Genomic DNA, 26859 nt, shown 5'->3' with positions numbered 1-26859 from the left:
GAAATAGAAGCAATATGGAGTCGGACATGGTGTTTCTGTTACAAGGCTGGTCAGATTCTCCGGAAAGTATTTCTTCACTCGCACCTGGACAGTGCGTCTGGCTGCCAGGATTCAGGGAATGGGGTCTGGGTCAAACTTGATTCACATTCAGTTGCGACACTGTCACCTAATCCCTGTTGCCATGTCCTTCAGTGGCCTCAGTGGCCACAGAGCCCTTGCTTTACCGTTTCCAGAGGAGAACTTTTCAGTAAATGTTCTGTGATTTGAGCAACAGAATAGAATCTACTTTTAATGTTCACATAGCCTTGAAGCTGGGTTTCCAGCCTGGAACACCAATAGGGGTAAAAACAGAAGGGTTGGTTTGCAGTCACCTGGCTGTTGTGTCTAGTTTCATAAATTCAGTTTCTTTCGATACCGGATAGCTTCAAAAATTTTTTGAAATGCATCGCAGAGGTAACTCACCGAACTTGAAAGGAACCCTTTCCTTTGTAGTCCTAAATGTTGCGCTCTACACATTGAAAGGTAATTTTTTTTAACGTTTATTTACTTAGAGAGAGAGAGAGAGAGAGAGAGAGAGCGCGCGCGAGAGAGCGCGCGCGCGCACACATGTGCGCTTGTGAGTAGGGGAGGGGCAGAGAGAGACGAAGCGAGAGAACCCAAACCAAGAGTCAGACCCTAAGGGGACTGAGCCACTCAGGCGCTGCAAAAGGCCTTATTTAAAGAAAGGTACACAGGCGCCAGCAGCCTCCCAGACAGGTTCCCCGCCGGCTGGAGGTTCAAAACTCACACCCTCTGCCCCAGCAGGCGGGCACTTGGAGGAAAAGAGGGACAAGCCAATTTCACCCTCCTGAGGGTTGGCTGGCTATATTGAGGAGGGGGCAAGGGCGAGGCATGGGCTGGAGGGAAGGCGCGTTCCCGTGACGTCACGGATGGGGCGTGTGCTATGTAAATAGGGGAGCGCAGGGGCTGCTGTTTGGGTAACTACGGCTTAAATAGCGTATGATCTCGCGTGCTGTGGGAGCCATTCCAGGACTGTTGGTTGCAAGTGCGTGTGCTGCGTGTGGCAAAGTCTTAGGGAGGCTCGGGGTTGTGTGGACGGAAGTGACCGTGTGTAGAGAGTGTCAGGCGTGAGCGGGTGTAGTGGGGCGGAGGGGGCGGAAGTCATACTTACCTGGCAGGGGAGATACCATGATCAGGCAGGTGGTTTTCCCAGGGTGAGGCTTATCCATTGCACTCGGGATGTGCTGACCCCTGCGATTTCCCCAAATGTGGGAAACTCGACTGCATAATTTGTGGTAGTGGGGGACTGCGTTCGCGCTTTCCCCTGGTTTTTCGTGGTAGCAAAGACAGAAAGAGAACGTGCTGTTCTGCGTGGTGGTGTCTTGGTTTAGCTAACCAGGTTTTGTTTTATTCGGTTTCTATGCATCGTTCCGGTCCTTTGAGAGCTTTTTACCTTTCTGAGTTTTGCCTTCGTTTCATCTTGTGGGTTTCGGTATTGGTGGGTTCTGTATTGGTGTTTTGGGGCTTGGAAGTTCTATGCTCCTGCGTGTATATTTAGGCCAAAGGTGTGGTTGTTATGACTATATAACACGTGTGAGGGCACCGTAGTGCATGCAGTTTGCATGAACGGGTGTGTTTTTTCGTAGGTGCTTTCTTTTTTTTTTTTTTTTAATTTTTTTTTTCAACGTTTATTTATTTTTGGGACAGAGAGAGACAGTGCATGAACGGGGGAGGGGCAGAGGGAGAGAGGGAGACACAGAATCGGAAACAGGCTCCAGGCTCTGAGCCATCAGCCCAGAGCCCGACGCGGGGCTCGAACTCACGGACAGCGAGATCGTGACCTGGCTGAAGTCGGACGCTTAACCGACTGCGCCACCCAGGCGCCCCCGTAGGTGCTTTCTTTAGTGTACAGGCTTAAAGGAACTCTTTGTGGGTGGTTCGTGCTGGGTAGGCCAAGGCCATGGTGCACACACTTCTGAAAGCTAGGGAGAAACTGCCTGTACCGTGGTCCAGATTCGTTTCCGTTCGTAACATGTTTAGGCTACGCGAGGAAGCAGCTCTGAAGTTTACACGTGTTATATTCCCTGCAAATCTGAACCGCAGTCAGACCTGAATCTTGGCCGGAAGCATTGTGATCCAACCAGAAACCTACACTAGAGAGTCTTGGGAGTCAAAGGTGACCACTTTCTCCTCTTGTGAGAGGCTGCAACTAGGCGGCCTTGCTGCGTCCTACTCTTTAAATACCTAACCTTGCCTAAGACTTCATTTTTTAAGCGTTAGTTTGCCTGTTTGGTGTCTGTCTTGCTTTTTTACGCCTTAAAGCCGTTACTAGCCAGTTCCAAAGACACCACCCACTCATCCTTCCCACCCCAAAGCAGCTTTTTCTATTCCTGGCTTTGGTTTTCCCTTCCTTCCATCTCTTCTCTCAGGCTCTTTCTTGATACCTTTTATAGACACGAAAACACGAGCTCTCTCTCAGCCTCCAGTTTGCACCTGACACTCTTCAGTAGTGTGGCAAATTAGGAAGCTTCCTTAATAAGAGGGCAGCAAGAATTGTAAGTAACTTTTTTTTTTTTTTTTAGCTCTCAAGTAATTTTAGATGTTCCCTGTCTGAAAATGCAGTTGTGGTGGTATATCCAACTCCGGTTTATAAGAAAACCAACCAGGTCCAGTGTTGACGGTCGTGCACATTTTGCCAATTCCCAGGATGTCTTCTTAACTTGCTCACTTCTGATCCACAGTTGTCCTGGCAAATAGAAACTACTTGACCAAAAACAAACGGCAGGGCCATGGCGGGAAGAACCATCAAGCCTCCCTGGTGGCTACCTCAGGAACAGCATTCAGAAGCTGCTGAGACCACTGGAGAGACTAGGAGCAGGAGTTGAGTTGGAGGTAGGGAGTAGAGTTGGGGAAGGGGTTGTATACAAACAAGGGCAGGTCCAAAGAAGACTAAAAAAGTACACTGGAATGCGTCTCGAGTATTGAGGACACTGAAAGTAGAAGATGAACCTCAAAAACAGCATGCTGAGTGATAAAAAGAATACATACTTGTTGCGACCGGCGCAACAAACACCGAGATCAGGGTCCTGAGGGTAGGGGAATGTAAGAAAAAAGGAGAGAAGAGAAGACAGTTTGGGAACAGGAGGGTCCCATGGGCTGATGGCCCAAGTGACGGCTTTATTGTTGCTGTACACAATCTTTTATAAGACTCTTATGGATCAGGTCATTCTAAGAATAAACAGGTTTCACATGATCACTGCCAGCCAAAACATTTAGTTCTGTGTACCTTGTGAACTTTCTGAACGGGTCACAAGACCTTGTTGATAGATTGCTAGCAAAACACAGTTCCCATGTTTGTTTCTATTTGACTCGGGGTAGAAAAAGGGGAGGTAACATTACTGCCAACACCCGCAGACCACAGGCTTCAGGAATTAACTTTCTCAGCCTTGACAAGGCTTTCGTATGCCCTTGAAAGTGGGGGAATGGGAGGGGGAACCACCGGGTTGGCTGAGTCAACAGGGAACCGTTGCTCGACCCGGTCTCAGCCTGGCACCGGGGCCCAGCCTCCCACACATACTCTGTGGTTCCATCCATGTCAGTGTCTAGAACAGGCAAAGCTAAGCCATAGTGACAAAACTAGATCATTGGTTGCCTGGGACAGGAGGTGGTGTGGGGGATTGGCTGCAAACGGGCACAAGAAGACATTTTGGAGCAATAGAAATGTTCTTTGCTCTTGAACAGGGTAGTGGTTGCCTGGGTGCATCCAACTTGTCAAAACTCATCAAACTTGAAATGGATCCATTGTATTATTTACAAATTACACCTTAAGACTTTTGGTTTTAAAAACAAATCATTCCAATTTTAGTGTCTCAAGTGCAATTAATTAGTATTAGCCTTGGAAAGTTCTCTTAGAAAACTATCACTCATGTAGTGAACAATCCCTCCATATTTGTTTTGTATCTTTTTCTTCTGTGAAATTCATGCCCTATTAAACTCAATACTTTCAAATAAAAATAGGCTGTATAAGAGCTCAGTTTTTTACACAAGAATATTTGTAAATATATCCTCCCTATAGATTTATCAAATATGACTCCATTAGTAATTACCTAATGCATACAAAATTATTTTTTATTTTAAGCTGTTTCAAAATTTTACATATACGTATTTTGTACATCATTTGCATTTTACCATTTGTGTAATTTTACCATGTATAGCTTTTGCAAAAAATGTAGAACAACTTAAAAATAGATTTGAAGAAAAACATGTAAAGATGTTAGAAGTAGTTAATTCCAGGTGGTGGCATAAGGATAAATGCTTATCTTCTTCTGTTTGTTTGTTTGTTTGATGCCCGAGGTGGGGCTTGATCTCAAGACCCTGAGACCAAGAGTCGCATGCTCTATGGACTAAGCCAGCCAGGCGCCCCTATTTTTCATAGTTTTAAACTTAAAAAATGAGTGTCCTGGAAGTGAAAGAACAGAATAGATATGAAAGAGGTGTGGGGTAGGTGAGAGGAAAACATAAAGGGGAGGGAGGGAAAACCTGGTTCTGGCAGGAAGTGTGTTTAAGTTGGAGAGTTTGAGGGAGCACTTGTGGGCATAAGAAGGGTTTGCGGGAGGCAGTGGGGTCATAAGGATGTTCGGATAGTTTGATGCGTGTTGCATGGTTCCTCCTAGGTGTTTTTTCAAAAGAATTTATATAGACTTAAATTTCTTGTCCAGCATTTTTAGCGGTTTTTAAAAGGAGGAGGAGTATAAACATTGTGGTTCTCAGCCTATCTTCTGGAGCCAGGATGTCTTCAGTCCAAATTCCTGCTTTCCAATCCCACTCACTGGCTGAGTGACTGGACAGGTTGCTTAATCTTTCCGGATCTCAGTTTTCTTACATGGAAAATGAGGACAGTGATATGAAGTGGGCCTGTTGAAAGGATTCAATGGTTGACTGTGCCTACCAATATCCCCTCAAGATCCCCACACCTCCTCCTAACCTCTTGCCCACGGCTACGCTATATGATGTCTAAGTATGTGCAGCTGTGCAGCAGCATTATATTAAAAGTGTTTTGTTCTTGGGGTGCCTGGGTGGCTCAGTCAGTTAAGTGTCTGTCTTCATTCGGGTCATGATCTTGCGGTTCTGAGTGAGCCCAGCGTCAGGCTCTGTGATGACAGCTCAGAGCCAGGAGCCTGCTCCAGATCTGTGTCTCCCTTTCTCTCTGCCCCTCACCTACAAGCACTGTGTCTCTCTCTCAAAAATGAATAAATATTAAAGGAATTTTATTTTAAAAAAGTGTTTTTTTCTTTTGCTCTTAATTAGAAATGCTCTAGGCTAAAATGATACATTAATTAACTCAATTTAATATCATTGGAAGAAAGTAAAGATAACAGTAGGTCTTAAAATTGCAAATTGACTCGACACATAATGGAGAAATGCATGTGGAATATAAAAATATAAAATACCTAAAAACTTTTACCCCAAAATATTGTTTTGTTTTGTTTTTTAATTTTTTTTCAACGTTTATTTATTTTTGAGACAGAGCATAAACGGGGGAGGGGCAGAGAGAGAGGGAGACACAGAATCGGAAACAGGCTCCAGTCTCTGAGCCATCAGCCCAGAGCCTGACGTGGGGCTCGAACTCACGGACTGCGAGATCGTGACCTGGCTGAAGTCGGATGCTTAACCGACTGCGCCACCCAGGCGCCCCTACCCCAAAATATTGTAAGAATAATTAAGTCACTATGAGTTCCAGACTTCTAAGACTTACTCTCCATTTACAAATCTTATAGGATCTCTTTAATGTACTGAAACACATAATTTCATATTGTATAAACTCCTTAAATACTATTGGAATTGAAGTGCGCTTATTGGGCCAGTAAAACCAATATAGGAAATTTAGGTGGCTAAGTGTCACCAGGAATTTGAAGAGAAAATAAATCCAAGACCTGTATAAACTAGAATATATCTACCAATATTTTCTATATTATTAGAAAACCTGGAAGACAACATAAAACAGTTTTTAGGCCACAACTATTAAACCAGTCGGATGCACACAAAAAGTCCTCTTTAGAAATATGACATGATAGAAACATGTTCTATGCCATTATATGTAAATTATTAAAATCCTTTAAAGTGTTTAAACGTATTCGAGATTCATCCTTGCTATCCACTTGATGTTTTCCCCTTGTACCTGAGTGCACGGAGAGCAATTTATCTACATCTAAACAGGGCTTTTTGTTTGTCTGTTTTCCCGGGTTACAGATTCAGCAAGAAAGGAAGTAGGAGGGGTGCCTGGCTGGCTCAATCCGTAGAGCACGGGACTCTTGATGTTTAAAAAAAAAGAAAGAAAAGAAAGAGAAGGAAGGAAGGGCGGAGGCAGAGAAAGAAAAGGGTGAGGGGGACAAAACCCCATCAATAGCGTCCTTGCACGCCCCCCTTGGGTCCTGGAAATAGAAGCTCAGTCACTACCCCACTTGGGGAAGGGGCTCAACTGAAGACACACCACAAATCAGGTTGCCTGTGTCTGCTTGGACTCAGAGTGGAGCCAGGACAAGCTCAAGGACAGGACGAGATGAGACCAAGCACCATTATCACAGGGCAGCCACCTACCTGACAGTGCCAAGGCAGACAATCCTGGAAAGCTCTTGAAAACTTCCCCTTCCCCTTGAAGATTTTCCCACCCGCTCCCCCTCATCCTCCCACCTTCTGTTGGGCCAGGACCCTTGAAGATCCCTGCAGGGCAGGAGAGCCTGGAGGGCAGGAGGATCCAGGGGGCAGCAGCTGCACTTCCCTGAAGGGTCTCTCCCCGGGTGGCGGGTTCTAGAGCTCAGGCTCACCCTAGATCCACTGCCCACCAAAGCCACCAGGAGGAGTCCGGAGGGCAGCCGGTGCTGGGGGCACGACAACCTGGACGTGTTCCTACAAGCACAGGGCACGCCTGGCCTGCCCTCTCCAGGAGAGCCGAAGAACCGCCTGCCTGCCTGAAGCTTCTCTACAGCCTGAAGGGAACAGGTGTCTGCTTCCTGAAGGAACAGGAGGGCTCTCCTCCAGAGGACAAAGCCCTCCCCTGGCCCTGGAGGAAAGGTCCTGCAGAGGCTGGTTCTGCGCGACACTGCCCAAGGCAAAGGAGCAACCGCGGACCAAACAATCATCTGGAGATGACTGCACAAGTCCTGTCTGTAAATGTGGAGCGAGAATGGGAAAGCAAATGTGGGGAAATGTTAACTGGTGCACCTGGGTGAGGGATATAGGATGTGACCATTCTGGCAAGTGTTTTGGTATGTTTCAAAGTTTGTTTGTTTGAAAGGAGTGACAAAGTCAAGTCCCAGGTTCTCTTTAGAGGAAAACGCTTGAAGTGAGACCTTGGGTTTCTGAGGTGAATGGAAGGGAGCCGCTGGCCTGGCTTCTCATCCCAGCTCTCCTCTCCCAGCCTGGCCATTACAAGGACCCGGACTCCTGACCTCCCGTATTTTAGGGGCTCAGTGCACAGCCACTTCTGCAAGCGTCCCTGGGTGCACACCAGACTTTGGGGGATGAAAAGGCAAATCCTAAGTATGGAGACAGCGCCACAAAGTCTCCTGGATTGGAATCGACCCTGAGCAGTAGCGGTGAAAAATCCAAATCCCATCCCACCGATCCGATCCCGGGGGAATCCACCCACACAGGATCCCTGCTTCGGCCCCTGCAGGTGAAAACCCTGAAAGTCAAGGTGACATTTCCCAGGCGGACAGAGCACAAGCGGAGGCGATTCCCAGCGGCGCAGCCGCACAAGGCTCCCAGCCCTTGCCCTGCTGCTCACCACCTCTTCCAGCCTCAGCGACCCCTTGGGCCCTGACCACAAGGTGACTGGCCTGTGCCACACTCTAGTCCAGCTGGAGCCGTGTGTGTTGCAGAGCCAAGGCCGTGCTCTCTTTCTGAGCCTCGTTTGCTGATGGGTAAGGTGCGGACTCTCAGCGGGGGGGGGGGGGGGGGGGGGGGGCGGAGTCCCTCTACTTGGCGACTTCCGAAGTAGCTCCAGAGCTGTCCTGATGAGGGCACGGGGACGGGCTCCTTTGGTGTCCCCATGGGCTCATTAGGTGGAGCCTGAAACTCCTCACCTACGCGTCTTTGGCTCGGGTCCCAGGTGCAGCTGGTTTGTGTTCTTTGCGTTCTGTCAGGCAAATAAATACACCTGTTGCGCAAGCGTGCCGCCCAGGGAAGAACGTGCTGCTTTTCAGAGCCACGGTCGCTGTGAGCCCGTGGGGCAGACGGAGGCGCCAGATGAGCAGGCCAGCGGATGCGTGGAAGTAGAAGTAACCTGAAGTGGGCCTCGTCCTGCGTGCCCTTGTTGGAGTGACTAAGTGGGTGTGGCCCGCTCTCCAAGGTGACTGGGAGCAGACACACAGCGGCCAGGCCTGGTGGTCGAGTGCTGAGAAGGCTTTCAGGTGGCGGTGGGACTCCGGCCCTCGTTCTTTTTGCGTTTTAAAGGACAATTGATGGGGGGGTTGGGGGGGGGGGTAGTGGTAAAAGGAAGCTGTTTCCGCCCGGTTTCGAACCGGGGACCTTTTGCGTGTGAGGCGAACGTGATAACCACTACACTACGGAAACGAGGCAGGCGGCCTGGTCTCCGGCTCTAACCCCCAAAAGCGGCATTTCGGCCCCAACTATCGGGCTCGCCGACTTCGCTTGAACCGGCCAAGGCCCTGGAAACAGCCACGACCCTGCGAGCGAGGAGCCCGCGCCCCGCAAGCGGCCCTGGCAAAGGACCCCGTGCCTCCCCACTCCCGCCTCCCCCCAGGACGGGACCCTGGCGCCCTCAGCAGCCTGGCCTTGGGAACCGCAACGAACGCAGTGTCCTCCTGCAGTACGAGGGGCCCCAGGGCAGAAGTCGGGTGCGCGCTCTTCCTCCGCCAACACTTTGGCTCTGCGACGCGCGGGGACCCTCCTGGCAGTGGGGTCCTTCCGATTCCTGCCGCCGTCGCTTATTCTACCCGGCTCATTTAGTTCAATATTTAAATCACACTTTCGTCTTTTAGCAGGTTCGGTAACATAGGTTGACATCTTAGGGCATTTGTCTGTTTGAAAATGTCAAATATCCAATATAGACCAAATCATGTTTTCTGGCCTGTAGTAAATACACTTAGGCGACCAGGCCAAATATAAACCACAAGAGTTTCAGGATTTGCCAGAAGGTGGAGGACCCAGGGACGCTCCGTGCATATTTTGTGATCACAGGATTTCTCCTCATAGGTCTTAGATTCTTTTTTAGGGCTAGTTTTATTTCAACTTTTGCAACACCCCAACCTTTTTTTTTTTTTTTTTTTGCGTCTTTAGTTTCGTACTGACCAGGTCTTACAGTGTGAATTTCAGCAGAGGCAGGGATAGTTTTCGGAGAAAAGTAATGTCTGAAACGTTTTCAGGTTTGCTTCTGTTAAAGAACAAAAATTCTACTGAGTAATTTGATCTAATGGCTTTATTAGACACCCCACCGAGGTGGTTGGCCTTTTTCAACTTTGGCCCAAACTGGAGACCAGAACAGGAATGGACCATATCATTCTCATCAGTGACTGGATGGCCAGCTCCTAGAGGAGGCAGAATTTATGGTAGCTTTAGATCAGGAAATTTAATGCCATTATTCCCTTTCTTTCCCTCCTTGATCTATCTTCCTCTTTCTCCGCCCAGTTAGAGAAGATTCATCATTTTTCTGTTTTGTGGGATTGGGGGGCCCCATCAAGACAGAAGAGAGGGAGCGGGTGCCATTTCCTCTACAGGAGTGTGAATGGCTGCAGTCAGTGAGGAAACCACAAGCCCACTCCATGCACACTCGCACCTCTCCGGGTCCTTCCAAACTCCGCCAAGGAACCTCTCGCTTCCCTGCAGGTTGAACAGGAACGTGTGGGGCTCCTGACTCTGCTACAGGAGAGGAGGTGCACACAGGACACAGGCCAGTAAGAGGGTGAAGTTGGGGGCAGAGCCAAAGACAAGCCACCCCTGATGAGGGAGCAAAAGGCAAACTGACAGCCTGAAAACATCTCCTCCTCCTTCCCCCCATGTAGGACATGTGTGATACTCTTGGGCACTCCTGGCTGCCCAAGAACAAAGGAAAGGGGGAAATCCAATGGTTAACTGATAGAGATCATAGTCCGGCAGGACCTAGGTCTCCATCACCGCTGCATAGAGATGGGGGGAAACAAAGGCAGAAGGAAATGGCAGATAGAACTGTTTCCTTAAACCCTGCAGCCCATTGACAAATACTTGAGGCCAACAGAGTAAGTTTCTCTAGGAACCCCCTGCTGTCTTAATGCTAATACTTTGCTAGAGGGAAAACAACCCTAGCTTGACAATAGCCAGGCCTCCACTATCCTGTGAGTCTTTAGCTTATGAAAATCTCACTGGAAACTTCCCCTGGACTTTACCTCCTCCAACCCCATAGTATATAACCAGTCTCTCCTCTTGGCCTCATGGTCCCTGGGCAGCTCTTTCTGCCCATGGCTGTTGTCCCCGTGCTTCAATAAATTCACCTTGTTGCATCAAAGACGGCTTCAAGAATTCTTTCTTGGCCATCAGCTCCGGACCCCACGAATCCCACTATCACCCAAAATCTCATCACCTCCACCGATGAGATAACAAAAGGCAAGCTGAGGGGAAAGGCAAAGTGACACCCTACATACCCCACCCCCATTCCTCAAGCACTAATATCTGCCCAGGAACAAAGAAAAGACAATGGTCAACCCCTAAAGATCAAAAGATCGCAGTCATGCAGGATATGAAACTCCATCAGTGTGTCACTGTCTTTGTTACAGAGCCAGGAGATCTTGGAGGATTGGAGATTTATTTACATCAGTGGGCTCAGGGGAGACGGTCTCTCCAAAGATCTGAGCCCCGAGCATAAGCATGGGGGCAATCTATAGCCTGCTACTTCCGCGTTGGTGGCAATTTGGCATGCGGCAAGTGGGGCAGGAAGAAGATCCCGGAAGGAGAGTCTTCGGGGCAGGGACTGGAATTCCCTATCAGTCCTGTCAGTGTTGTAGGTCGCGATCGCTTATGAACTCTGGACAGCGAAAACAGGATCAAAACAAGTTTATTGTGGCCGGGCCAGACAGGGAAATACAACAGGTCCCAAAAGTCTGGCCCCAAACAAGCTTTGGGAATGTCTTATAAAGGCTGTATTGACCAGTCGGGTTGCAAAGGGTGGCAGTTTGAAAGGGCGGGCACCAATCACACAATGTTGTAGGTCTTTAAAATATAAGGCGGGCACCAATCACACAGTCCTGAAGAATTTTAAAATATTGCATCCACACGACTCCTGAAACAGAATGCTACGGGCACCAGTGACAGTCACAACAAAGTTTATTACAATGAGAGGCAAGGCCGACCGATCAGGACCAACACTCTTGATAAGAGTGCTGCCCCGAACAGCCGGGGTACAGAGTTTTTATAACCGATCACATCGTTTTATCATCACCTGGGAACAGAACAAAGAAACAGGTTCCAGATGAGTTAGAAACAGTTGCCTAATGAGGTGTTTACTTTAGACTTTCTGCCTCTAAGTTGCAACCAGTGGATCTCCTTGACCCTGCCTCTGATGCTCTTTTCTTTGAACTTTTGTTTCCTTAACTGGTGAAGCCTAATTTACAAGGGTATGAGGCGTAGTTTACCAGAGCAAAGCAAGGCTGTTATCTCTTAACCTTCAGTGTCAACACAAAGCTGTTATTTTTCAAGCTAAGCATTAGCCCTACACTACAATTTAACCCTTACAATATAACTTGTTGACTCTAGCTAGTTGAATGCTGAATCATATTGTTTATAATATTAGTTTTCTATCTAGTTCGAACAGAATGCGGTGCCCGAGAATGGGGAAGGGTGGTTACGCCAAGCAGGTTTACAGAAGCTCAAACAAGCAGTTAAGAGGGAGTTTTATCTCCCATTAACTTAGCAAATGTGGTTTTAAGCAGAACTAATATTTAGGGAACAGGAGCAGCACTTCTATGAAAGCCCAAAACAAACACTGGTTCAGCATCTCATACGCTGGGGTCCTTCTAAGCTTACATAGGTCAGAGTTTACTCTTGGGCTACAGGAGGCTAGCTACATTTGCCCTTTACAGTTGGCCGTCTTATAACATAATTTTTCCCTGTCAAGGTCAGGGTTTTTTTTTTCCCATCATCTTAATGGTTTACAAGAAAAGCACAACGTTAATAATCGCCAGACCTCCAGGAACCTTATACACTCAATTTCCTGGAGCTCTAATATCACCTTCATCTCCATAGGATAGAAAACTCTATATAATCAGTCACTCCTCACAATCTCAATGCAGCTCTTTCTGCCCATAGGTCCTGTCCCCATGTTTTAATAAAACCACCTTTTTGCACTGACAATGTCTGAAGAATTCTTTCTTGACTGTTCGCTCTCGACCCAAGCATCAGATCACATCACCCAACCATCCTGAGACTGTCTGGAACCTAAGACCTTGAGTGAGCCAAGGATCGCTTGTTTAAATCGATCTCCCCACTTTTATCAAGAGCATTGTTTGACCTATTCAGAAATCAAGAAAGAGGAGGAACGTGTAGATCAACATCCATACTTGATGAATTAATTCCTGACTAATTAATTAGATGTGGAAAACACAAATTCCTGACTAACTAGATGTGGGGGTTGAGCACTACGTTGGAGTCAAAAAGAACTCTCTTAAGGTTTTTTGTTCTGAGCATTGGAAGCCTGGAAACAAAGGATTCCAACTGAGATGGAAACAATGTAAGTCTCAAAATGTTTTGGGGGGAGGGGGGTGACAATCCGAGTTCTGATCAGGGCCTTGCTTAAAAGAGATCTCTGACAAGGGAGCCTCAGGCAGTCTGAGGGCAAAATATAAGCTAGCACGCTAGCACATCCCATGGGATGTGTGTGACATTCCTCAGGCACTCCTGGCTGCCCCAGGACAAAGGAAAGGAAAGAAAACAAATGGCCAGCTGATAGAGATCACAGTCATACAGGACTTGGGTCTCCATCCATTTACAAATATCTCAGTAAATTACAAGAAAAAGGCGGTCTTATCAATAGCCTAATGTCTAGAAACCTAGAGACTCGGTTTCCTGGAGCCCCAACATCGCCTCTCCACAGTGATATGGGGAACAAAGGCAGAAGGAAATGGCAGGAAACTAAGTCTCCTTATAACCTGCAGCCCATTGACTGATACTTGAGGCCAGCAGAGTAAAATGTTTCCCAGGAACTCCCCACTGTCTTAATGCTAATACTTTGCTAGAGGGAAAAACCACCTTAGCTGGACAATAGCAAGGCCTCGGGTATCAGGTATCTCCGGAGTCCTCTTTATCACACAGCAAAATCCCTCTGGAGGCCTCCCTTTTGACTCTACCTTCCCTAACTCCATAGTATAAAACCAATCATTCTCATAGTATAAAACCAATCAACGCAGCACAGCTCTTTCTGCCCACGGGTTGTCCCATGCTTTAATAAAATCACTTTTTGCACCAAAGACGTCTTCAAGAATTCTTTTTTGGTCTTCAGCTCTGGACCCCCCCAACACCCTAAAACCTCACCATCCTGTTGTCATTGATCCCAGGTCTCAGTGCTTAGCCCCTCCTCACCTTGGGAGCCTCCCATGCAGCCCCCTCACAGCAATCTGATCTCTCACGAATGTCTCTAGGAAAAGGCGCATCTCCAGGTCAGTTCTGAACTTGTAGTCTTAGAGGCACAAATTCCCTGTGACTTGGTCACCTGGCTGCCTAGGCGGCCATTACTTGGGGGACAGGGCACCCCATGCGTAGCCTGTGGGCTTGCCTTTTAGGAAAATTTGGAGGGTAGGACCTAAAAGGTCCATCCCTGGAAGGAAGGAAGGATAGGGAGACTGAAAACAAGTAGAGTAGCATTCCAATAGAGCTATCATCAGAGGGCAGGAAAAAGAGGTCAGCAACCAATTCCCTGGTGGTCTAGTGGTTAGGATTTGGCGCTTTCACCACCACGGTCCGGGTTCGATTCCCGGTCAGGGAATGTGTTTTCATCAAAAGCCTCCACACACAAGACCATTCTTTGGGTGCAAAGGTGTGTGGTGGCTTACCACAAAGCTGAAATGCCAGAAGGATCTGGTGTCTCTGAAATTGAATGATGAAGGAAGAAAAATCGTGGTGGTCTACTCTGGTCCCTTCCCAAAGGTGTGACTGTACCCACTCAGCTCCTCTTACATGTGCCCCCTAATTTATCTTCCTCTATACACCCTGGTTTTTGTCATATCTCCTTTGCACACTTGGGGCAGGAGTGACTTTAGAGGTCATTTAAGCAGCTTGCCCAAGCTTAGACAGCCATGCAGAGATTCAAACCCAATATGCTAAGCTGCCATTTCTGACAGAATGAGTTAAGCTTCTGGTAATGGCTGCTTACTTTTTTCAGAGTAACTCTTGCAGATAGTATCTGTAAACTGGGGACAAAGTATGTTTCTAAAAGATTATCTGAAGGTGCTGGGGAGACTGAACAAAAGCGGGTAGACACAAAGAACTGTACATGGTGACTTTTCCATTTTGCAAAGTTTTGGCCAAGAGCACACCTTGGTCTGCCCTACTTGGATCAGCTAAATTCCAGCACAAAACCAAACTGTCTTACTGGATTAAAGGAGCAGAGGACAATGTTTGGGTAAGCATAGCACTTGAAAAATCAAGAGGTGGGGTGGAATCCCAGGGTGGGGGGGGGGGCGGGGGGGGAGGGGGGAAGCCACTGAAGAGAAGTTCTAAGTTGTGTGTAAAAAATTCTGCCCACGTTTCTGGCTGACTCCTGCATAATGTATGTCAGGCAGACTCCAAGTAGTTCAACTAAAGTGACGACTGAAATTTCATCTGTCATCCATTGCAAGGGAGAGAATCTACAGTTTGATATGAACCAGGCCTGCTTTTATATAAATTCAGTGCTTTTCTAATACGTAACAATCTAGAATCTCTAGTGTACCATTCATGATATCCACAATACAACCCCAAATACTCTAATGAATGACACTGTTACTACTCTACCCATACTCAAGAAAAGACAATCATAGGAGACTGACCTAGAGATCACCCAAATGTTGAAAACAGGAGGCAAGAAATAGTAAGTCACAATTATAAATAACTATCTCAAGATTGTAAAGGAAAATATAATCTTAATAAATAAAAAGTTAGAAAATATTACCAGGAAATAGAAATAGTAAATGAAGGACCAAATGTAAACTCTGAAATTGGAAAAAGTTCTCAAAAAACAATCACTGGATGGATTTAACTGCATAATGGAATGACAAAAATTTAATGAATCTCAAGAGAGAGAAACAGAAATCCTGGTGAGGTTTTGGAATGGTGGTCGGATTCTTGAGAACCTCTTTGGTGCAAAGAGGTGATTTTTTTTTTTCCTTTTCCAACTTTTTTTTTTTTTTTTTTTTTTTTTTTTTTGGGACAGAGAGAGACAGAGCATGAACGGGGGAGGGGCAGAGAGAGAGGGAGACACAGAATCGGAAACAGGCTCCAGGCTCCGAGCCATCAGCCCAGAGCCTGACGCGGGGCTCGAACTCACGGACCGCAAGATCGTGACCTGGCTGAAGTCGGACGCTTAACCGACTGCACCACCCAGGCGCCCCAACAAAGAGGTGATTTTAGGAGGCACCGGGGTGGCTTAGTTAAGGGTCAGACTTTGGCTCAGGGCATGATCTCGTGGTCTGTGGTGTGTGAGTTCAAGCCCCACGTTGTAAGGGTTAAATTGTAGTTTAGGGTTCGACTGTAGCTTAACCACTTTTTTCTGCTTCTGTAACACTTGATTGCTCCAGGGATTAAGAGATACGGGAAGAAGTGGCGCCAGATGCAGGGTCGAGAAGGTCAACCGGTTACGCCTTAATGACAGAATGTCTAGAATAAACACCCACATCCTAGAACTTGTTCCTTTATGTTGTTCCCATATGCTAAGACAATGTGGTTGGGGCTATAAAAACTATACGCTGGCTGTTCGGGACCGCACTCTGATCAAGACTGTTGGTCCCGATCGGTTGGCCTTGCCTCTCGTTGCAATAAACTTTGCTGTGACTGTCCCTGGTGCCCATAGCATTCTGTTCCAAGAGTCGTGTGGATGCAACATTTGGTGCATTGGCCAGGAAAGTTAAAGGTCTGAAACAGGGCCCTTTCCTCGGATTGCTCCGCTGACCCCTGGGAGGAGGCTTGGGATTGGGAGAGGTAAGGAATTCTTGGGGTGTGCCATTTGAATGACTCAAGAGGGTCTGCCGGACCAGCTATAGACGCAGAGTCAGGGCTCCTACCAGGATGCCGGTGGACCCCATTTGGGTTGATTTTTTTTTTGTCAAAAACGATCATATTTTCAGGTGGCTGCCATGGCCTACTGGCCTAGAGATCTCGAACTTGTGTTCTCTTTGTGTCTTGTTTTCTTCCTGTTGACTGTGCGTCCTTGTCAGTTTTGCCTATCTTTGTCATGGGTCAAAATCAGAGTACCCCCACCCCTCTGAGTCTCATACTAACCCATTTCCAGGACTATAGGAGAGCTGCCTCCGTTTTCAGCTTCCACGCCAAGAAGCTGGTCCTTTGAATTCTCTGTGAGGTAGAATGGACCAGCTTTCAGGTCGAATGGCCTCCGCAGAGGTCCTTTGACCTGACTTTGATATATAAGGTTCATGCTATTGTCTATTCCAGGCACGAAGACCAAGTCCCATATATTGAGGCATGGAGAACCCTCATCGAAAACCCTCCAGATTGGCTAAAACCATTCCTTCCCTCTCGCCTCCCTAAGGTACAGGCTTTGCCGCTCACTGGCCATCCACTTGAAGCTCAAAGTCCGAGTCTTGATGGGACTAAGCGACTGTCCCCTCTACAGTCTGCACTGGAGGAGGAAGAAGAAACTTACCCCCTGCTGCCCTATAGTTCTCGCCCGGAGAATACGGGTCAGGATGCTTCAGACCAGGAGGCAAGCCTAAGTTGAGATACTCCCCTGAGCCCGTCTCACACCGGGTCAGGAACCTCCTTCCATCCCCCTCCCGCTGCCCTACCCCTTCGGCCCAGGGCCACCCCTGCAGGGTGATGTCCGACCCTTTATGACTTATGTACCCTTTTCCACTAGTGACCTTTATAATTGGAAGCTTCAAAAGCCCCCGTTCTCAGAAGAACCCCAAGCATTAACTTCTCTCCTTGAAACTATATTTGTGACCCATCAGCCAACTTGGGATGACTGCCAGCAGCTCTTGCAGGTTCTCTTCACTACTGAGGAATGGGATAAGATCCGTCACGAGGCCCGGAAACTGGTGATGGGGCCAAACAGGCAACCCACTGAGGATCCCGCCTTACTCAAGGAAGTCTTTCCTTCCTCACGCCCTGAAGATTGGGACCCAAACACTCCTCACGGTAGGCGATCATTGACCCTATTTCGCCAGACTCTACCGGGAGGTCTCCAAGCGGCCTCCCACCAGGCCACAAACATGTCTAAGGTAACTAAAGTAGTTCAAGGAATTGAGGAGAGCCCCTCAGCCTTCTTAGAGAGGCTCATGGAGGCGTACCGTACCTTTACCCCTGTAGACCCTGAGGCACCTAAAACTAGACGGGCATTAAACCTGGCCTTTGTCTCATAGGCAGCCTCAGACATTCGAAAGAAATTACAAAAGATTAGATGGGGTTGAAGGAAAAAATTTATCTAAACTAGTTGAAATTGCCCCAAAAGTCTTTATCAACAGGGACTCTCAGAAAGAAAGACAAACAAAAAAGATGACGAGGGTGGTAGCAGCTGTCCTGGATGCCTGCAAGGGAAGGGGACCCAAAGCGACTGGAGAATTTCGGTCTGGACAAGAAAAAAAAGACAAAAGGTTAGAGCACCACGAGGAAAAAACCAATGTGTGTATTGCAAGCAAGAGGGACATTGGAAAAAAGATTGCCCAACTTAGCCCAGTGCAAAACTCAGTCACCCCAGGCATCTATCATGGAAGTTGATTCCCACTGACAGGGCCGCAGCTCGGTGGTCCCTTCTGAGCCGTTGGTTACTGTTAATATAGGGGGCCAGCCTAAGACTTTCTTGGCAGATACTGGAGCAACCTTTTCCGTTCTAAAACAAGATCCTGGCCCCACCTGGTGAGGAGCAACCTTGGTACAGGGAGCGACTGGGTCTCCAACTTGTAAATGGACCACTGAACAAAAAGTGGTCCATTATGGGCTGTAAGACTGTTAAGCATTCTTTCTTAATCATGCCTGAATGCCCCTACCCTGGATTACTAGGTAGGGACCTACTGCATAAACTAACGGCTTCTTTGAGATTCACTAAAGGGGGTATACATGTTAAAGTCGGCCAGGATGGCCCAACAACAGTCATGGTGACTGTGCCACTTGGGGAAGAGGGCCTGCTCACTCCAGTGCCCAATGAAAGTGTCCATACAGTCGATCCCCTCCTTAAAAGCCTCCAGGCAGACTTCCCCCAGGTATGGGCTGAGACCAATCCACCTGGGCTGGTGATTCATCAAGCTCCGATAATAGTGGAAATTAAGGCGTCCGTACTTCCAGTAAGACTGAAACAATATCCTATGTCCCGGGAGGCTAGGCGGGGGAATCGCCGTTCACATCAAGAGTTTGTGCGACTCGGGCATTTTGATCCCATGCAAATCGCCGTGGAACACTCCGATTCTTCCTGTCCGGAAGCCTAACTCATCCGATTTCCGGCCAGTTCAGGACCTGAGAGCAGTAAACGCCAGGGTAATGGACATTCATCCCACTGTACCCAACCCTTATATTCTCCTTAGTTTGCTTCCCCCTTCTCAGGTGTATTATACAGTTCTGGACTTAAAAGATGCCTTCTTTGCCATCCCACTGACCCCACAAAGCCAGCCACTGTTTGCATTTGAATGGACGGATCCTGAAGAGGGAAAAGCCAGACAGCTCACCTGGACGCGACTCCCCTAGGGATTCAAAAATTCTCCTACTCTTTTTAATGAAGCCTTGCACCAGAATTTAGAACCATTTCGAATCTCCAAACTGCAGGTAACTCTGTTGCAGTATGTTGATGATATCTTGCTGACGGCCCCCCCTCTCGTTCAGAATGCCTGAGCACCACCAAGGGACTCTTAAATCTTCTACAAAAACTGGGGTACCGAGTGTCAGCCAAAAAAGCACAAATCTTGAGAGAGGAAGATGGCAGCATAGGAGGACGCTGGGCTCACTGTGTCCTGCTGATCACTTAGATTCCACCAACACCTGCCTAAATAACCCAGAAAACCACCAGAAGACTAGCAGAACGGATTCTCTGGAGCCAAGCGAGGACGAGAGGCCCACGGAAGAGGGTAGGAGGGGCGGAGAGGCGGTGCACACTACACGGACTGGTGGGAGGGAGCTGGGGCGGAGGGGCAGCCTGCAAAAGCGGAGGGGCTGGATGGAGTGTGTTCTGACAGCAAGCAGGACTTAACATCTGGAAGGTTATAAGTTAACAGCTCTGCTCGGAGAGTGGGAGGGCTGGAGGACAACGACAGTGGGAGGGAGAGTTGTTGAGCCCCTGATGACAGAGCTCAGCTTGTCGGGGAACAAAGGCGCTCGCCAGTGCCATCTCCCTCGCCCATCCCCCAGCCCAAATCCCAAAGGGAACCAGTTCCTGTCAGGAAACTTCCTTGCACCACACAAACACCCAATGCCGTGCTTCTGCGGATCCATCCCTCCAGAGGTGGGTCTGACTCCCTCCCAGTGCCGCAGGGCCCCTCCCAAAGCGGATCTCCGAAGGAAAAGTGAGCTGAGCCTGCCCCTCCTACGCCTGTGCATCTTGCCGATCCACCCCAGCTAATACGCCAGATCCCCAGCACCACAAGCCTGGCAGTGTGCAAGTAGCCCAGACGGGCTATGCCACCCCACAGTGAATCCCGCCCCAGGAGAGGGGAAGAAAAGGCATACACCAGTCTGACTGTGGCCCCAGCGGTGGGGTGGGGGCAGACATCAGGTCTGACTGCCGCCCCGCCCACCAACGTAAGTTATTCAAGACAGCACAGGGGAAGTGCCCTGAAGTCCCACACCACTCCAGGGACTATCCAAAATGACGAAACAGAAGAATTCCCCTCAAAAGAATCTCCAGGAAATAGCGACAGCTAACGAACTGATCAAAAATGATTTAAACAATATAACAGAAAGTGAATTTAGGATAATAGTCATAAAATTAGTCGCTGGGCTTGAAAACAGTATAAAGGACAGCAGAGAATCTATTGCTACAGAGATCAGGGGACTAAGGAACAGCCAGGAGGAGCTAAAAAATGCTATCAATGAGCTGCAAAATAAAATGGAGACAACTACGTCTCACATTGAAGAGGCAGAGGAGAGAATAGGTGAACTAGAAGATAAAATTATGGAAAAAGAAGAAACTGAGAAAAAGAGAGATAAAAAAATCCAGGAGTATGAGGGGAAAATTAGAGAACTAAGTGATGCACTAAAGAGAAATAATCTACGTATAGTTGGTATTCCAGAGGAGGAAGAGAGAGGGAAAGGTGCTGAAGGGGTACTTGAAGAAATAATAGCTGAGAACTTCCCGGATCTGGGGAAGGAAAAAGGCATTGAAATCCAAGAGGCACAGAGAACTCCCTTCAGAGGTAACTTGAATCAATCGTCTGCACAACATATCATAGTGAAACTGGTAAAATACAGGATAAAGAGAAAATTCTGAAAGCAGCTAGGGATTAAATGTGCTCTAACATATAAAGGGAGACTGATAAGACTCGTGACGGATCTCTGTACTGAAACTTGACAGGCCAGAAAGGAATGGCAGGAAATCTTCAATGTGATGAAGAGAAAAAATATGCAGCCGAGAATCCTTTATCCAGCAAATCTGTCATTTAGAATAGAAGGAGAGATAAAGGTCTTCCCAAACAAAAACTGGAATTCGTCACCACTAAACCAGCCCTACAAGAGATCCTAACGGGGATCCTGTGAGACAAAGTACCAGAGACATCGCTACAAGCATGAAACCTATGGACATCACAATGACTCTAAACCCATATCTTTCTATAATAACACTGAATGTAAATGGACTAAATGCACCAACCAAAAGACATAGGGTATCAGAATGGATAAAAAAAACCAAGACCCATCTATTTGCTGTCTACAAGAGACTCATTTTAGACCTGAAGACACCTTCAGATTGAGAGTGAGGAGATGGAGAACTATTTATCATGCCACTGGAAGTCAAAAGAAAGCTGGAGTAGCCATACTTATATCCGACAAACTAGACTTTAAATTAAAGGCTGTAACAAGAGATGAAGAAGGGCATTATATAATAATCACAGGGTCTATCCATCAGGAAGAGCTAATAATTATAAATGTCTATGCGCCGAATACAGGAGCCCCCAAATATATAAAACAATTATTCACAAACATAAGCAGCCTTATTGATAAGAATGTAGTAGTTGCAGGGGACTTTAATACCCCACTTACAACAATGGATAGATCATCTATACACACGGTCAATAAAGAAACAAGGGCCCTGAATGATACATTGGATCAGATGGACTTGACAGATACATTTAGAACTCTGCATCCCAAAGAAACAGAATATACTTTCTTCTCGAGTACACATGGAACATTCTCCAAGATAGATCACATACTGGGTCACAAAACAGCCCTTCATAAGTATACAAGAATTGAGATCATACCATGCATACTTTCAGACCACAATGCTATGAAGCTTGAAATCAACCACAGAAAAAAGTCTGGAAAACCTCCAAAAGCATGGAGGTTAAAGAACACCCTACTAAAGAATGAATGGGCCAACCAGGCAAGTAGAGAAGAAATTAAAAAATACCTGGAAACAAACGAAAATGAAAATACAACAATCCAAACACTTTGGGATGCAGCGAAGGCAGTCCTGAGAGGAAAATACATTGCAATCCAGGCCTATCTCAAGAAACAAGAAAAATCCCAAATACAAAATCTAATAGCACACCTAAAGGAAATAGAAGCAGAACAGCAAAGACAGCCTAAACCCAGCAGAAGAAGAGAAATAATAAAGATCAGAGCATAAATAAACAATATAGAATCTAAAAAAACTGTAGAGCAGATCAATGAAACCAAGAGTTGGTTATTTGAAAAAATAAACAAAATTGACAAACCTCTAGCCAGGCTTCTCAAAAAGAAAAGGGAGATGACCCAAATAGATAAAATCATGAATGAAAATGGAATTATTACAACCAATCCCTCAGAAATACAAGCAATTATCAGGGAATACTATGAAAAATTATATGCCAACAAACTGGAAAACCAGGAAGAAATGGACAAATTCCTAAATACCCACACACTTCCAAAACTCAATCAGGAGGAAATAGAAAGCTTGAACAGACCCATAACCAGTGAAGAAATTGAATCAGTCATCAAAAATCTCCCAACAAATAAGAGTCCAGGACCAGATGGCTTCCCAGGGGAGTTCTACTAGACGTTTAAAGCAGAGATAATACTATCGTTCTCAAGCTATTCCAAAAAACAGAAAGGGAAGGAAAACTTCCAGACTCATTCTATGAAGCCAGTATTACTTTGATTCCTAAACCAGACAGAGACCCAGTAAAAAAACAGAACTACAGGCCAATATCCCTGATGAATATAGATGCAAAAATTCTCAATAAGATACTAGCAAATCGAATTCAACAGCATATAAAAAGAATTATTCACCATGATCAAGTGGGATTCATTCCCGGGATGCAGGGCTGGTTCAACATTCGCAAATCAATCAACGTGATACATCACATTAATAAAAGAAAAGATAAGAACCATATGATCCTGTCAATCGATGCAGAAAAGGCCTTTGACAAAATTCAGCAACTTTCTTAATAAAAACCCTCGAGAAAGTAGGGATAGAAGGAACATACTTAAACATCATAAAAGCCATTTATGAAAAGCCCACAGCTAACATCATCCTCAATGGGGAAAAACTGAGAGCTTTTTCCCTGAGATCAGGAACACGACAGGGATGCCCACTCTCACCGCTGGTGTTTAACATAGTGTTGGAAGTTCTAGCATCAGCAATCAGACAACAAAAGGAAATCAAAGGCATCAAAATTGGCAAAGATGAAGTTAAGCTTTCACTTTTTTCAGATGACATGATATTATACATCGAAAATCCGATAGACTCCACCAGAAGTCTGCTAGAACTGATAACATGAATTTAGCAAAGTTGCAGGGTACAAAATCAATGTATAGAAATCACTTGCATTCTTATACACTAATAATGAAGCAACAGAAAGACAAATAAAGAAACTGATCCCATTCACAATTGCACCAAGAAGCATAAAATACCTAGGAATAAATCTAACCAAAGATGTAAAAGATCTGTATGCTGAAAAGTATAGAAAGCTTATGAAGGAAATTGAAGAAGATATAAAGAAATGGAAAAACATTCCGTGCTCATGGATTGGAAGAATAAATATTGTCAAAATGTCAATACTATCCAAAGCTATCTACAAATTCAATGCAATCCCAATCAAAATTGCATTCTTCTCGAAGCTAGAACAAACAATCCTAAAATTCATATAGAACCAAAGGCCTCGAATAGCCAAAGTAATTTTGAAAAAGAAGACCAAAGCAGGAGGCATCACAATCCCAGACTTTAGCCTCTACTACAAAGCTATAATCATCAAGACAGCATGGTATTGGCACAAAAACAGACACATAGACCAATGGAATAGAATAGAAACCCCAGAACTAGACCCACAAACGTAAGGCCAACTAATCTTTGACAAAGCAGGAAAGAACATCCAATGGAAAAAAGACAGTCTCTTTAACAAATGGTGCTGGGAGAACTGGACAGCAACATGCAGAAGATTGAAACTAGACCACTTTCTCACACCATTCACAAAAATAAACTCAAAATGGATAAAGGACCTGAATGTGAGACAGGAAACCATCAAAACCTTAGAGGAGAAAGCAGGAAAAGACCTCTCTGACCTCAGCCATAGTAATTTCTTACTTGATACATCCCCAAAGGCAAGGGACTTAAAAGCAAAAAATGAACTACTGGGACCTTATGAAGATAAAAAAGCTTTCTGCACAGCAAAGGAAACAATCAACAAAACTAAAAGGCAACCAACGGAATGGGAAAAGATATTTGCAAATGACATATTGGACAAAGGGCTAGTATCGAAAATCTATAAGGAGCTCACCAAACCGCACACCCAAAAAACCAAATAACCCAGTGAAGAAATGGGCAGAAAACATGAATAGACACTTCTCTAAAGAAGACATCCAGATGGCCAACAGGCATATGAAAAGATGCTCAACGTTGCTCCTCATCAGGGAAATACAAATCAAAACCACACTCAGGTATCACCTCATGCCAGTCAGAGTGGCCAAAATGAACAAATCAGGAGACTATAGATGCTGGAGGGGATGTGGAGAAACGGGAACCCTCTTGCACTGTTGGGAAGGCAAACTGATACAGCCGCTCTGGAAAGCAGTGTAGAGGTTCCCTCCAAAATTAAAAATAGACCTACCTTATGACCCAGCCGTAGCACTGCTAGGAATTTACCCAAGGGATACAAGAGTACTGATGCGTAGGGGCACTTGTACCCCAATGTTTATAGCAGCACTCTCAACAATAGCCAAATTATGGAAAGAGCCTAAATGTCCATCAACTGATGAATGGATAAAGAAATTGTGGTTTATATACACAATGGAGTACTACGTGGCAATGAGAAAGAATGAAATATGGCCCTTTGTAGCAATGTGGATGGAACTGGAGAGTGTGATGCTAAGTGAAATAAGCCATACAGAGAAAGACAGATACCATATGTTTTCACTCTTATGTGGATCCTGAGAAACTTAACAGAAACCCATGGAGGAGAGGAAGGAAAAAAAAAAGAGGTTAGAGTGGGAGAGAGCCAAAGCATAAGAGACTCTTAAAAACTGAGAACTGAGGGTTGATGGGGGGTGGGAGGGAGGGGAGGGTGGGGAGGAGGGGATGGGAGGGTGGGAGGGAGGGGAGGGTGGGAGAGGAGGGCACCTTTTGGGATGAGCACTGGGTGTTGTATGGAAACCAATTTGACAATAAACTTCATATATTGAAAAAATAAATAAAGCTGAAATTCTAGACCTTCTAGCAGCCATCAGGGAGCCTGCGAGACTCAGGATCATTCACTGCCCAGGACATCAAAAAGGCGACTCCCTAGAGGCAGTCAGAAACCGCCTTGAGGTGGCAGCCCGAGAAGCTGCCCTAACTAAAAAGTAAAGGTTCTTTGGTCCTACCGATCTTAATAGAGCCCTTGCTTCTGCCAGAGCCCAGTTACACTCGTAAAGATTTAGAGTGGGTTTCAAGAAAAGGGGGACGTATGATACCGGGACAAAAGTGGGTTCAGGATCCTGAAGTTACCTTACAAATTGTAACTTAACCAAATTGTGCCTTGAGATGGCGGGAAAATTGGGTTGATGTTCTGCCTTTTGCCCTTTTGCGAGCGTGTTGTACTCCATTTGTCAAGGGATTTTCCCCTTACAAAATTTTATTTGGCAGACCTCCACCTATCCTACTGAGGCTAGGAGACGACGTAAAGGAACAGCTGGAACAGGACCACTTGCTGGCTTCATTCATGGCCCTGCAACATGTACAAAAGGAAATAACCGGGGACTTAAAAGAAGCCTTCGCTCATCCTCCTGTTCTTCCCCACCCCTTTCAACCAGGAGACTTAGTCTGGGTCAAGAGGCATGAGCTTAAAACCCTGGAGCCCCGCTGGAAAGGACCGCACACCGTGATCCTGACTACACCCACGGCCATGAAGATAGACGGTGTCAGAACCTGGATTCTTCACTCTCAGGTTAAGAAAACTGCGTGAGGGCAGAAACACCCCAGGCTGATATGGAACCAGAGAACGAACAGCAATGGAAGGTCCAAAGGCACCCAGAGGATCCTTTAAAGATAAGACTAATGCGGGCATAATAATAATTGCCTGGGTTTGTTTAATGATAAGCTTGGGAAACTGTATGGGATTGCACCCCCTATCTTTTTGGCCATACTGATGGCAACTCAGGGACACAGTCACGGGAAAGGTAGTAGCGTCTAATACCTCCTCCACTATGCCCTGTTTTTTGTTTGACTTATGTGACCTAGTGGGTGAATCATAGGGAACTTTAATTACTAATTATAAACAGCCAATGGGTTTTGTTCCTCCAGTCCCAGAAAACCCCTATATGACTACTTATGGATGTGGACACAGGGATCAAGAACAAAAATTGGCAGGTTTAACAGGGATGTACAGCTGCCCAGCAGGTAAAAAAGATGAATGTGAAGGAGAGGGTCAAGTACCACTGAGCCAAGTGGGGTTGTGAGACGCTAGCCCCCTGGCTAGCAGGACAGGGCCTTGACCCCCTAATTACTCTCCTTAGAATCCCGAAACCCCAATATGAGATCCCAGGAACCTGTAACCCAACAAAAAGTATGTGTAAAAAAGGTTTCTAGTTCCAGTACTTTCCCCTCCTTTTGGGACACTGGACACACTTGGGGTCTCCAGATGTACACTTCAGGAGTTGATAAGGGCACTTCCTTTACTATACAGATGGTTAAGAGAAGAATTCCACCCAATCCAATAAGGCCAAACAAGGACATGATTTTATCCCCCCGCTCCTTCTGACTGTCCCTTCCCAACCTACCCTGCAATCGGGTGCCCCCACAAAGTCAGAATTACCGAGTACAAGTCATCTCCAAAACCCATTCTCCCCTGAGACACATTGGTTAGATGTAGTAAATTCTATGTATGCCTGGCTGAATTCATCTCACACCGAGATTGTACAAGATTGTTGGCTGTGTTTAAACCCTAAACCCTCATATTATGTGGGAGTGGCTACAAATGCTAGCAGTGGACAAGACATAGAAAAACATGTCATAAAATTGCAAAATCCAAGCATGTCATTGTGCCCTTGGGGTTCGCGACCAATTTTAACGCT

At 46.3% G+C, this 26859-nt stretch overlaps 1 long non-coding RNA gene and 3 other non-coding genes across 4 annotated transcripts; 2 read left to right on the top strand and 2 right to left on the bottom strand.

Moving 5' to 3' along the window:
- Nucleotides 1-642: 642 nt before the first annotated feature.
- LOC122478568 lies at nt 643-19254 on the bottom strand. The gene is made up of 3 exons (XR_006296096.1): nt 19243-19254; nt 17327-17328; nt 643-1306 (listed from the first exon to the last, which is right to left on the bottom strand). It is a non-coding gene; the product is annotated as an uncharacterized LOC122478568 (long non-coding RNA).
- LOC122478571 lies at nt 1164-1327 on the top strand. The gene has a single exon (XR_006296097.1). It is a non-coding gene; the product is annotated as a U1 spliceosomal RNA (small nuclear RNA).
- TRNAV-CAC lies at nt 8502-8574 on the bottom strand. Its single transcript has one exon. It is a non-coding gene; the product is annotated as a tRNA-Val (tRNA).
- TRNAE-UUC lies at nt 13898-13969 on the top strand. Its single transcript has one exon. It is a non-coding gene; the product is annotated as a tRNA-Glu (tRNA).
- Nucleotides 19255-26859: the final 7605 nt, after the last annotated feature.

This window comes from Prionailurus bengalensis, unplaced genomic scaffold (assembly GCF_016509475.1).
Source record: "Prionailurus bengalensis isolate Pbe53 unplaced genomic scaffold, Fcat_Pben_1.1_paternal_pri Un_scaffold_98, whole genome shotgun sequence".
NCBI lineage: Eukaryota > Metazoa > Chordata > Mammalia > Carnivora > Felidae > Prionailurus > Prionailurus bengalensis.
The sequence above is the reverse complement of the archived record's forward strand: the minus strand, read 5'-3'. Positions and strand labels throughout refer to the sequence as shown.